Source organism: Crassostrea angulata, chromosome 2, assembly GCF_025612915.1.
Source record: "Crassostrea angulata isolate pt1a10 chromosome 2, ASM2561291v2, whole genome shotgun sequence".
Taxonomy (NCBI): Eukaryota; Metazoa; Mollusca; class Bivalvia; order Ostreida; family Ostreidae; genus Magallana; species Magallana angulata.
Window position 1 is genome coordinate 12,013,583 of NC_069112.1, and position 13,400 is coordinate 12,026,982.

Here is a 13,400-nt window from a genome sequence, read left to right on the forward strand (position 1 = left end):
ATGGTTATTGCTCTGATAAAACACAGCTAAAATTCCAGGTAACATCTTGAATTGAGAGCAGACTATAATTGCTATCACATCACAAATCTCACCTATTTTTCTATACCTACTTTCCAAATGTGCACACCCACCCATGTAAAATGTAACAATTTCATATACAAGGGAGTTAAATTATTATTAAATTGATTTCAAACAATGACCTTGATTTTCTTACCTGTCTCAGATGTACAAAACAAAGTGGACAGAGGTGATTGGTAGATATATGGGTATAAAAGTCTCAAATTTCACCGTTGATGACAAGACAGCATTGTTTATTTGTCACTGTTGATCTTTATCAAAGGAGACTACTCCTGAAACAAGCAAAAAATTGCAGTCTAAATAAAAGTTACATGTTTCTCTTAAAGTCTCACACAAAAATATAAATTGACTATGTGTTACAGTATCTCCAACATTAATTTTTAAAATGTGCTTCTCATGTTCCTGCTGTGTAAAAAGTTCATCAATGACATATCGTGCATGCATATTATTCTATCATGGGTAAATCCTATCAGGTTAATAGTTAAATCAATTTTAATTACAAGTTTTTCCATTTTATTCTATCAAGTTAATCATCTCTTGCCTTTTTATCGCAATTCTAGCAGAGGTGTGTACACGCTGCGACTGATGGACTGATGTGTTGAGTGAAGACACAATGCTGTCATTTACATAAGTATCAGGACTACAAAAACTATATCACTGCAATAATTGACTAAGAGTTCTCACAATAATCGCTTCTTGTTTTTTATGGTGTTAACAATTGTCAAAAACAAAGTTTGAACAGGTTCTTCATTTCATTTTTCAGCATAATGGTTCATCGATAAATTCAATCATTTTTGTGGATTAATTTAAGTTGAGAAAGTATTTATTTTGTTGTAGCCTTTTTCAAAGAATTTACAACTGATACTGACAATAACTAGAGGTACTGTGAGCAAGCTCACAATTGATACCCCCCACTAAGAACAAATCATAATTCATGTATTTTTTCTATTATAGAAAATATTGGATGAATCTATTTCACCGTCCATTGTCTATAAATAACAAGTACTCTATTTTTTAAACTGCTAATGCTAATATGAGTACAGAAACCAATTTCTATTCTTTAAATTCCATTTTATTTCAAGTTAACCGTTAATGCATGAGGACATTTGCATCCTTTTGTTAACAAACATGACCGGAATCAACGAAAATCCACATGTCAAGCAGCCATTTAATATAAACATTTTGAATTATTGGTATACTGAGCCCGATTTTTGTTCGAAATGTTTTTTCCACACACTTTTTTTTTTTCCAAATAAAAAAATATGAGGAAGGCCAGTTTCAGAGACACGGGGATGAGAATCTTAAAAATAATTTTATGTGGCCTGAGACAAGTATTTTAACTTCTAATTATTTCCATTAATATAAGACATGACACAGACAAAAATTAAGCATTTTTTAAACAATGACTTTGAACTCTCTCAATTGACCTTTGGTCCAGGTCATGATACACCCTCAGGTTATAAGCAATCTTTATGTTAATTAAGAACTTCCAATATTTGTCCATAAGAAAGAAATGGACCGAACACGAATTTTGCACTTTTTCTGCCAGTGACCTTGACCTTGCCTGAAGGACCTTAGGTCACGGTCATGACACACCCTTATGTCAGAAGCAATCTTTGTGTCAAGTAAGAACTTCCAATGTTTCACCATTAGAAAGATATGGACCGAACACGAATTTTGCACTTTTTCTGCCAGTGACCTTGCCCTTGCCCAAATGACCTTGGGTCAAGGTCATGACACACCCTTAGGTCATAAGCAATCTTTGTGTAAAGTAAGAATTTCCAATGTTTCTCCATAAGAAAGATATGGACCGGACTCGAATTTTGCAGAGACAGACGGACGGACAAGGTGCTTCCTATATACCCCTGAAACCTTGTTTGCGGGGGGTGTAAAAATAACAAATTGCATTTTTATCCACTTCTATTAATCAATGGCCCACTTCTCTCACAAGGGTGCATTAGTTTATTTTCAAACATACACAAAATTTTTACGGCACAAACATGCTCAATTTTGGACTGGATTGTGATTACCGTATTTTCACGACGAATCGTCGATGCAGACGACTAGTCAAATTGCTCATTTTTAGCCAAAATTTTAACAAAATCCTACAATAAGTCAATTCAGATGACACGTCGATCTTATCACTTCAAAATGGCGTATAAAACTGCAGTAACATTATCAGTGTATGATGCCATGATGTCCCCGATATTGATACCAATTATTATTAATGATTAACATTTAAACAATTTTACTTTATACTTATGCATCATATTTTCAAATACCGGCAACATATACAAAGTCGCTTGCATTGTAAACAATTCCCGATATCACGTGCCATCATGTGCAAAACTAAACTTACTTTGACAGAAATATTTTATTCCCATGTTACAGTATTAAAATCATCACCCACTCTGACCATCGCCAGTGTATTCGCCATTACGTAACCAGCCACCTGTTGACTCGGCGCGTGGTCAATGTTTGTTTAACAATTTCCGGTGTCAGAGACATGCACCTGTCTTGTGTCGGACTTCAAAGGGGGTACTCAAGTGCAGAAAGCTTAGCAATTACTATGATTTGATGAAACTTGTTTACTTTGTATCCAGTAATGCAGTTACATGCTATAGTTTTACATAGACACTGTTAGAAATAGATCGATCATTTGTACGACTTGAAAATGACGATATATACGACATACATACGTTTCTTCACAATGTTTATTTAAACAATAATCAAATGGTTTGACTATAATAAATCAATTAAACCATTTTGTTTGATGTTGTTTTGGTTTATATCTGCAAACATTATTACTTTTAATTAAGCACTAAGCTCGGCTGCCATCCTTCTCTACGTATGATGATCTTCAACTTTATGAAATTCTTTAAGAAGTGGCAAATAATATTTAATACCGCCCATGTAAATCATGCCGTCCTTTTTAAGTAGAATTGTAAGAACTTTGACTCTAATATCGCTTGGGTCATGTTCCAATCACGAAATTACAGTAATTACGCTTGGGTTATAAAATTATCATTAAACATTGATGGTTATTTGGGAAAATGGCGGCCGTCAATTTTCATCGTCTGTGCTATGCTCCGATCACAAAATTAAAGAAATTGCGCATGGGTTATGAAATTATCAAGAAACATCGATAGTTTTGAGGGAAATAGCGGCCGTTGATTTCGCCATTCTTTTTGTGCGTGTTATACATAGGACCTGCTGTTTTTTCACCATTTTTTGGTCAACTTTGGGGGTGCGTATTATACACGAGTGCGTATTATACACGAGACCTTACGGTAACAATAATCAAAGAATTGGACAATAATTAATCAATGAACTATAATCACTCTTATAACTGTACTCTTTATATACACAGGGAGTGAAATTGCCGTATAGATGTCAGCCTTAGCAAGATTATTAGCACAACCGGGATCAGCCTACCGTATAAACAATAGAGTTGATAATTGCCGATAACGTATTTCAAGATTGATTTCGACCATAAAATATTTCTTATTTATACTTTCCACTAAGAACTCTTTACTAATAAAATAATAAAACTTTAAAACATTCCCCGGACCTACTGCAATATTTTTTTCCATTCAAGTTTGGTTTCAATTTTACTGTGCAATATTATCTTCCCACTATAGTGATATATGGAATCATGTGACAATGTGTTTATAAAAACGGAACGGTAAAACTTTTAATTGATTAAAGACAATGCACCATTGTTTAATAACTGTTATTAATATGTATTCTAGTGTTAACAGATGAGTGAAAATGATAATGATTAAAGATGAACATTGAATTCAACAACGTAATTTTCAATAACACAGCCAGCTCAAGATGATTAAAACCAAGATTTTTAATACTATTTTCTGACCCCAAGCCTTAGACAAGTCGATCAAGACGATAAGTCGAGTGTTCTGCTTAAGAGAAAAAAATATGCTCAAACATGCTACTCAACCTAAGATTGTAAAATTCAGATGCAGATCGAGTTGCCAATTTAAAAATTAACATGACTGTTTTTTTTGCGGAGCTGGTGATGATGTTTCAAAGATTTTCAATACACAATTATTATAAGTTAATATGTGAGGACATATGCTGAAAAACATCTACTGTTTCAAAGATTTTCAAAACTGGGACAATTATTGTAAGTTAATTAGTGAAGACATATGCTGAAAAAAATCTACTGGATTTCACAGCATGTCAATCCGAATTTTTCTGTCATTTTGCAGCAAGCTTTTTGTGATACAAGTTACAACTCATGAGATAATCTGCATATAGCACATTTTGAACAGTTACTTATATTCATTTAATAGTTTAACAGTTTATGATTGTTTCCATTCCAAATTAATTCTTCCAACCCATTTACTTAAACACCTTGACTCACGGTTGAAACCCAAATAAACAAGCATTCTGAGAGTATTGCATAAGCAATAATCGGTTTGTAGAAATTTGTGAAAAACAATGCACTGTTATGCAGAATATCATTTCTAACCAACTTCTGTACCCCGATTCAACAGACCAACCCGATAACATACCCGATTGTAATAATACAAACAAGAGGCCCATGGGCCACATCGCTCACCTGAGGAACAATAGGTATGATAAAATCAGCTTAATGGAATCATAATACAATTGAAACAATCTGGACAATGTACAATAATACATGTAGATCCTGTATAACTAAAATTCATTTTTCCCCCTGGATATTCTTATGTTTATAATCATTAGTCCCTTTTCTAACAGGATGATTTTATAGTCATATCACATGTTGAGTATTGCAGTTGTCAAAAAGATCTTAACAATTGTTTATATATGGGATATAAAGCTACATCAAACTCTGAACCTTCTTGTGAGGCCGAAGAATTGTCCTGGAGCCAAAGTCTTAACAATTATAAAGAATCATCTGGCTGATTAGTTTCTGAGAAGAAGATTTTTAAAGATTTACTCTATATATTCCTATGTAAAACTTTAACACCCCCCCCCCCAATGTGGCCTCATCCTACCCCAGCGATCATGATTTTCACAACTTTGAATCTACACTACCTGAGGATACTTCCACACAAGTTTCAGCTTTCCTGGCTGATTAGTTTCTGAGAAGAAGATTTTTAAAGATTTACTATATATATTCCTATGTAAAACTTCGACCCCCCATTGTGGCCCCACCCTACCCCCAGGGTCATGATTTTCACAACTTTGAATTTACACTACCTGAGGATACTTCCACACAAGTTTCAGCTTTCCTGGCTGATTAGTTTCTGAGAAGAAGATTTTTAAAGATTTACTATATATATTCCTATGTAAAACTTCGACCCCCCATTGTGGCCCCACCCTACCCCCAGGGTCATGATTTTCACAACTTTGAATTTACACTACCTGAGGATACTTCCACACAAGTTTCAGCTTTCCTGGCTGATTAGTTTCTGAGAAGAAGATTTTTAAAGATTTACTCTATATATTCCTATGTAAAACTTCGACCCCCCCCCCATTGTGGCCCCACCCTACCCCCAGGGTCATGATTTTCACAACTTTGAATTTACACTACCTGAGGATGCTTCCAAACAAGTTTCAGCTTTCCTGGCTGATTAGTTTCTGAGAAGAAGATTTTTAAAGATTTACTCTATATATTCCTATGTAAAACTTCGACCCCCCCCCCCCATTGTGGCCCCACCCTACCCCCGGGGGTCATGATTTTCACAACTTTGAATCTACACTACCTGAGGATGCTTCCACACAAGTTTCAGCTTTCCTGGCTTTCTGGTATTTGAGAAAAAGATTTTTGAAAAATTCTCAAAATTTTTCATTAATTTGTAATTATCTCCCCTTTAAAACGGGTGTGGTCCTTAATTTTCACAACTTTGAATTCCCTTTGCCTAAGGATGATTTGTGCCAAGTTTGGTTGAAACTGGCACAGTAGTTCTTGAGAAGATGTTGAAAATGTGCAAAGTTTACGGACAGACAGACAGATAGACAGACGGACGACAGACAAAATGTGATCAGAATAGCTCACTTGAGCTTTCTGCTCAGGTGAGCTAAAAACCCTGTCGATTTAATTTACAACACAATGCTTGACAATATTTTACAGAACTTATTTGTTTGTTAAAAACAATTCAAGGAATGGTCCAAGTAATGCACGAAATTATTACTGACTACATACTTTCCTCGTTTATTCAATACACACCGAATCTGATAATGAACCCGAACATTTAAAATTGGAATATAAAAAATTAATGTTCTCAAAAAAATGTCATCTTAATGCTACAAAAGTGTAAACTTGATCTGTAGTTTGACATTTTGAAGCTGTTCAGCAAATTTCATATTATTCCGCAAATGTATATTAAAGAAGAAAAGTGTGAAAACTGAAGTTGGACAGACGGACGGACCGTTACCTGATAATTTTGCTGTTTTCTCTTCCTTTACGATCAAGGACTTGTAATTTTAGAATTAAAGATCTAAAATGTTGAGTTTTTTCATTCAGCAAAATGTTTGCAAGAAAAAATATTTTACCATTACAGTGAGTCATGAATTCAGGGTCACATCAGGCGTGTAAAGCATTATGAGCAAAGCGTGCAAGAATCATGTGAAATGTTTCATCAGAATTCATTCCGAACCTTAGGCTGCTACGCGCGACTATTGTCGAGCCGAAATTTCAGGTCCCCCACTGCTACGCGCAACTATTGTCGTTTTTCCGAGAGCGAGTTATCTAAGGTTTCCCCAAGCCTCGCTTTGAACAAAAACACGATGGCTGTTGTTAGGAATGAAATTTGATTGGTCAATTGATGTTTTCGGAAGGTTTCTAGAGTTTTCCAGAGTTTAAAATAAATGCTATAGAGCGGTAAACTTCCGAGAAATGGACTTTGTGCCAAGAAATGACCGAGAATTTGATGCCGATCTCGAGGTAGGCTGGTCGCGTGTTGGTCCACCACCATGGAATATCCCATTCACCAGAGAGGAAAAATTAAACGCTAAAATGGAGGATTACGAACCTTTATCATTTCTAAATTATTTCTTAATGATATGTTTATGGAAATTCTTGTTTAATTGATCAACATCTTTACCGAGATACGTGTGCAGTCCGAGAATGTGAATAAGACCAACATTAAAAAACATTGATAAACTGTTTGATGTATTTCTTTATTTTTCAGTTATTTTGACCTATCAATTGTTTACCTGATGTTCAAAAATGATATGAATAAAAATGAATCCCACAATGTATGACTTATTGATATACTAAGGAACTTATACAGTCATTTGGGTTCTAAAATATGACAACTGAAGAATGGAACAATAAAACGCATTGATTTTAATTGATTTTCACATTTGAACGTACCTAGATTGATAAATACAAGTTAAATGAGGAAGATGAGCATTGCATTGAAATCTTCAACATTTTCTCTTGCACTTAAATATAAGTTTGGTAACTGTAGCATAAATAGTTGCTGAGATATATTATTTTAAAACTCGATGGTCAATTACCATTAATTGCGATTAATTAATTCAGCAGTGGCGGCCATCTTGGCGAAAATTAATGCAGCAGCCTAAGGGTTAAACTTTTAGAAAATTATATACATTATCATCTTTTGAAGAGACAGTACAGCTGAAAACACATGTGTGAATAACTTCAGATTTACCCATTGAATCGTTAGGAAATAAGAAATAACATTGATAGTAACAGTTGAAATACATAAAAATCCCTTTCACATACCTAAATAATGTAACTATGAGCTTCCAGTATTTTAAGGGTCGTACAAACTGGAATAATCTTACATCATTCATTTGTGTTACGTGTGGATTTTTGATTGACAGTATAATTGACACATGCTGAAAACTACAAGATCTTTGCCCGACTGCACAGTCATCATGGTATACGAGGTAAAAGGAACTCTCTAAATGGAACACATCATTACTTTCTTCATAAATTATTAATGGCCGGTTTACCAATTTTGGTTCATTTTAAAATGAACAGACAAAAATCAGGGGTTCAAAATTCCTCAAGCCCAACGTCCCGGACTAACAAATTCCAGATCAGGACTCGGCATTTAGAATCGCCGAAGTCCAGGGACTTGGCATTGTGTCTTGCTTATCTTTTTTTAAATTAAAAAAAAAGTTCGTAATTATAAATTTAAATTAAAAATAAATCAAATTCCATCATGAATTTAATAAAAATGTGTTATTTTTTTGCCTTAATGAACACATAAGCATTACAAACATTTAGAAAATACAATCCTCATTTTATTTTCTGTTGCGGTATGACCTGCTTTTACACATTTACTCATGTTTCTCCCCTATGACAAACGGCAGTAAGTTTGTTGAATTTTGGATTTACAAGCAGTACTATACGCAAAGGAATGACAAATGAAAGACCCTGTGAGGAACATGAAGCCGGGGGTGACTTGAGGTGTGATAAAAATAATAATTCCTCAGACAAAACTTATGAAAAGAAGAGAATTCATGAATTCCAAAAGCAACTGGCGTGACGATAGGCCTTGGCTTAAATACAATGATATAAAATGTATAAAATAAAACATTATTTTAAACGTATAGTTTTTATTCATTGCAACAAATTAAAATAAATTATCTCATTAGTTTTAGCGATGTTTAGGTTGATATAATTTTATCTATCAATCATGACAATGTGGACTTGGGAATTTCTTCCTCAGACTCGCCTAAAATTTACTCTTTAAGTCCTAGACTTGACCATCATAAAAAAAATGTTGAACCCCTGTAAATATGTCAAATAACCCCTCAAGGGGCCTCACTTACAAAAAGGAATTTAGGTTGCAGCAACTCCTATCAGAAACACGCGAAATACAATAAACGTGTACAAGCAATTTAACTCGGAAATCCTTATGCATTGTACTCATTAAAAGAAGTTGTTGGTAAATATGGCGTTATGTATACAAATTAGTGTTAAATCTAAAGCGAACTAGCGTGGCGCGGCGCCATGCCCCATTTTATCAGCGCCATGCCCTTTTAATAGTAAATAAAAGTGATGCCCTTTTTATTGAAAGTAAATTTAATTCAAAACCACCATTGCCCTAGCCTCTGTTTTGATTGCAAAGTTAAACCAACACTCGCTGGACTTCACCCACGGGTGACCTGAGACAATAGACGATACAGGTAAACTAGAGAGGCCCAAGCTGAGGGGGTATACACAGCTGCCCTTAATGGGCGATTTGACACCTAATTACTGGTACAATAATTTGATAAATAACAACTGAACTATCTCCTTGAAATTAGTAGGCTAATTGTACAAGCTAGCTTATCATTGAGACATCGTAAGGTTATCTATACTCTGTCCCCGAGATTTTGCTTCAACCACTTTTTGCTTGATATTTCAATAATAGTAAATACCTTTGTGCTCAAACTATGTTTATCCACTAATATGAAAAAAGTCCAGAATATCTGTTTTGAAACGCCCCCTCTAACGCTTCAGGTTTCAATACACATCCAAAAATTGAAAGTCTAACGAGATTTTGCATTGCATCAGCCATTAATAAGCCCGGATGACAATGTTAAAAAATTGTGCGATATATTCCGAGTGTATTCCGAATGGAGAAAAGATGTAAACAATTGTTTTCGTTCCTGTGAAATTTTATGAGTGAAAAGGGATAATTGTTCAATGAAGATATCTTGGATATATTCCCTTTCATTTATTTCAATGGAATTTCTTTCACATGTATATGTATTTTTTTTTAAAAGTCATCAAAAAGTGATGGAAGCAATAACTTGGGACAGACTATATATAGAATTTTTAATGCATTATACTTTAAAACTAGTCAGACCAATGCCATGACTGTTCTAAGGGATATAAATGAATGTAAATCAATTTAAGAAAGAAAAAAAAAGATTGATTCAGAAAATAAAATATTGAATAAGACTTTTGTGAATGCAAAAGCAAATCATTTATTGTTCAATTATCTTGTTTCATTACAGATCTCGAGGTAACACTTGATTACGATGCAAAATTTTCCTTATAATACGCTTGTTTCAAGGATTAATGATTTATAATATTACCGTAGAAAAAGGTGCCCCTTTCAAGGTTTTATAATATTAACCGCGGAGAAAAGTGCCCTTTATACCATTATTTAACATGCCCTTTTCAAATCGTAGATTTAACACTACAAATGTTGGGTCCAAAACATTCAATATGTAAAATGAAATTAGATATGCAAAATTTAAATACAATTACCAGAATACCCAAACATCAAGTTAATATGTAAAGTCAAAAAATGTACCAAATCAGTGATTATCAAAACTACCTATTTTTTGACGAAATGCATGACTAAGGCACTGCAAACTTTACTCTATAAATTATGGGGAGTTTTTTCACCTTATCGCAAGAGTGCCCAGGGAAAATGGATAATTTCACACAACAATATGTAAAGCTGCTAAAAACGTCATAATCCGTGTAACGGAAAAAAGTTAAAATATTTTGTTTTAAAATTAAGAAAAAAATCTTGCTTTACTTTAAGCATTAATTGTTTATTCTTTAGTGTTTATTATGTTGAATCAAAAATAGGTTGACAGTATGAAAATTTATTTCAATCTCCGTAATCTACCGAGTTCATCCAGGAAAATCCTGAGCTCTTGGGCTCAATTGTACATGTGTATCCAATCTCCCAGACTTACCAATTTATTTAAAAATGATGATTTCTTGATGAATGAAAAGTGATCATTAGATAGGATAACTGCATATAATATTATACATATTATAATTGTGTAAATAAACTGTAAAGTAGATGAACTTGAGTCTCATTTAAAGATGTGAAAATCCATGTATGATCAAACAGTCAAATTATAGGAAATACAATGTAAGGATAAACTGCATTTAACAGTTAACCCAGGGATTTATCAGTACCTTCTCAGGAGCTGAAATTCGGCCCAATTTTCAAATAAAAATAGAATCATTTTTTTCCCCCAATTTAGCAGTATTTTCCCCGAATATGTATCACACTGCATGTGAACCGGCGCGGTGGCGTCATAAAATCAACTTGAAGATCTATGATGCAAAATTTGGTCGAGAAATAAAACCTTATGAAGCAAACCTAGCCAAAATAAATAATAGCGTGGATGGTAGTGCATATGAAATACTTATTACCTTTAAGGCCACAGCTTAGATCATTTTTCGATTCAATATAAAAGTTCTATATTCGATTACAACATTGTTCAGCTTCCCCGCCATCATGGCCATCACGGATTTCTTGTTGACTTCCGGTTTACAAACCCGATCTAATTACATATAATTTTATGATGTGTCGAAAGTCTTTATTTGCTGGTACGCGTGATACAGAATATTCCTTTTTTTAGAAATTTTAGAACATTTTAGAAAGCTTTTAAAATTATCCAAACATTAAATTTCTCTCTATATTTGGGACCTCTCTCTCTCTCTCTCTCTCTCTCTCTCTCTCAAATATAAAGATAATATTGATACATTTAATAACGTTATGTGTTTCATATTTGGCTTAGATTTGTGTGAGTGGGGTGTGTGCTTTTTTTTTGGGGGGGGGGGGGGTAATTTTTTGTTTGTTTTTTTAGGATGTGCATGGTTTTATTAATAAAAAAATACAAAAAAAATTCGCTTTAGTGCAGGTGTTGCATACAATTTTCTCAGATCGGATGGATGTAGGTTAGGGGACTGTGGTGATGACTTTTTTCTCCAATGTAATTTTTAAATTATTTTCTTTTGCAAAGTTATTGTAATTTAATTACTTTTAAAAATCATATAAATCACACTGACAGTACATGTAATGTCAATGGTAACAACCTCTAACAACAACAACATTACAAGAATTAAATTACATTTATATTGCATTAAATTTACAATTACATTACAACAATTAGAATTACAACAACCAGTATTTGTTGATTTTTTTAAATTTATTACTTTCCAAAGAAATTGACCCCATCCCGAATTTCTGTCATTTGACTACTACATGTAACCAATATTTTTCTTTCATTATTATATATCATTATTTTTTTTATAGCATACGATTCTGTTATAAAATATAACAAAGTTTTTGATAAACGCAGACTGGAAAGTTTGATTAGATTCCACAGTTTCTGTTATCTATATGTATTTCTATCACAAGCGGCATCTCTCTCTCTATCTCTCTCTCTCTCTCTCTCTCTCTCTCTCTTTATCTCTCTCTCTCTTCTCTCTCTCTCTCTCTCTCTCTCTCTCTCTCTCTCTCTCTCTCTCTCTCTCTGTTTGTGTATATCTCTCCTTGAATGCCTTAATTTTTCTTGTCCTTTCTATTTTTCTCCTTATCTCATCTTTGCATTGGCTTGATTCTTGTCTATTTCTCTTTTGTGTCTTTCTGTCTCTCTCTCTCTCTCTCCCTCTCTCTCTCTCTCTCTCTCTCTCTCTCTCTCTCTCTCTCTCTCTCTCTCTCTCTCTCTCTTTTTGCCTCCCTCTAGCAATTTCTTTTCTGATTTATTGACTTCAATTAATCCCTCTCCATATGATTTTCTCTCTCTCTCTCTCTCTCTCTCTCTCTCTCTCTCTCTCTCTCTCTCTCTCTCAGTCTCTCTGTGTATATCTCTCCTTGAATGCATTAATTTTTCTTTTCCTTTCTATTTTTCTTCCCATCTTATCTTTGCATTAGCTTGATTTTTGTCTATTTCTCTTGTTTGTCTGCCTGTCTGTCTGTCTGTCTGTCTTTCTCTCTCTCTTTCTCTCTCTCTCTCCCTCTCTCTTTCTGCCTCTCTCTTTCTGCCTCCCTCTAACATCCTTTTCTGATTTTTTGTCTTCAATCAATCCCTCTTCATATTACTCAGCTCTCTCTCTTGATGATCTCTCTCTCTCTCTCTCTCTCTCTCTCTCTCTCTCTCTCTCTCTCTCTCTCTCTCTCTCTACTTTATGTCTGATCCATGTGTACAAAACAATTATAGAAATTTGCACATTTATACATTTATTTATTTTTTGTTCTGTCTAAATCGATTTCTTTTTTTTTTTAATTCCATGTGATTTTCACGTCATCAATCCTCTCTTGGGCCCCTTTTTTCCCCTTTTTCTCTGTCTCTGACTTGATAATTGCCACATGTGTGTTTCAGCAAGGTTTCATATTTCTTATCTGACTCAGTTTTGGTACAACATTCCAGTGTGGATTTTAACTCACCAACTAGGCTAGCGATAGAGAGTTCATGCACCCCCCCCCCCCTTTTTCCTCCGAACACAGGATAAAGGATTTTCATGTTACAACAAATAGAAGTTGAAAAAAAGTTTTATTGAATATTAAAAAAACCACTTTCAAAGAAAGAAGATATATGTACATGCACACAGAATGAGTAGATATAAATGATTAATCTGCAATTCTCTGTAT

At 34.0% G+C, this 13,400-nt stretch overlaps 1 long non-coding RNA gene across 2 annotated transcripts in view; it reads right to left on the reverse strand.

Annotated features, from left to right (window-relative positions):
• Positions 1-11,256, reverse strand: part of LOC128170380 (uncharacterized) — a 36,129-nt gene extending 24,873 nt beyond the window's left edge. For both annotated transcript variants that reach the window (XR_008241819.1, XR_008241820.1), the window contains exons 1-2: positions 11,177-11,256; positions 215-350 (exon numbers count right to left, since the gene is read on the reverse strand). This is a non-coding gene — a long non-coding RNA (uncharacterized LOC128170380). The remainder of the gene's footprint in view (positions 1-214; positions 351-11,176) is intronic.
• Positions 11,257-13,400: the final 2,144 nt, after the last annotated feature.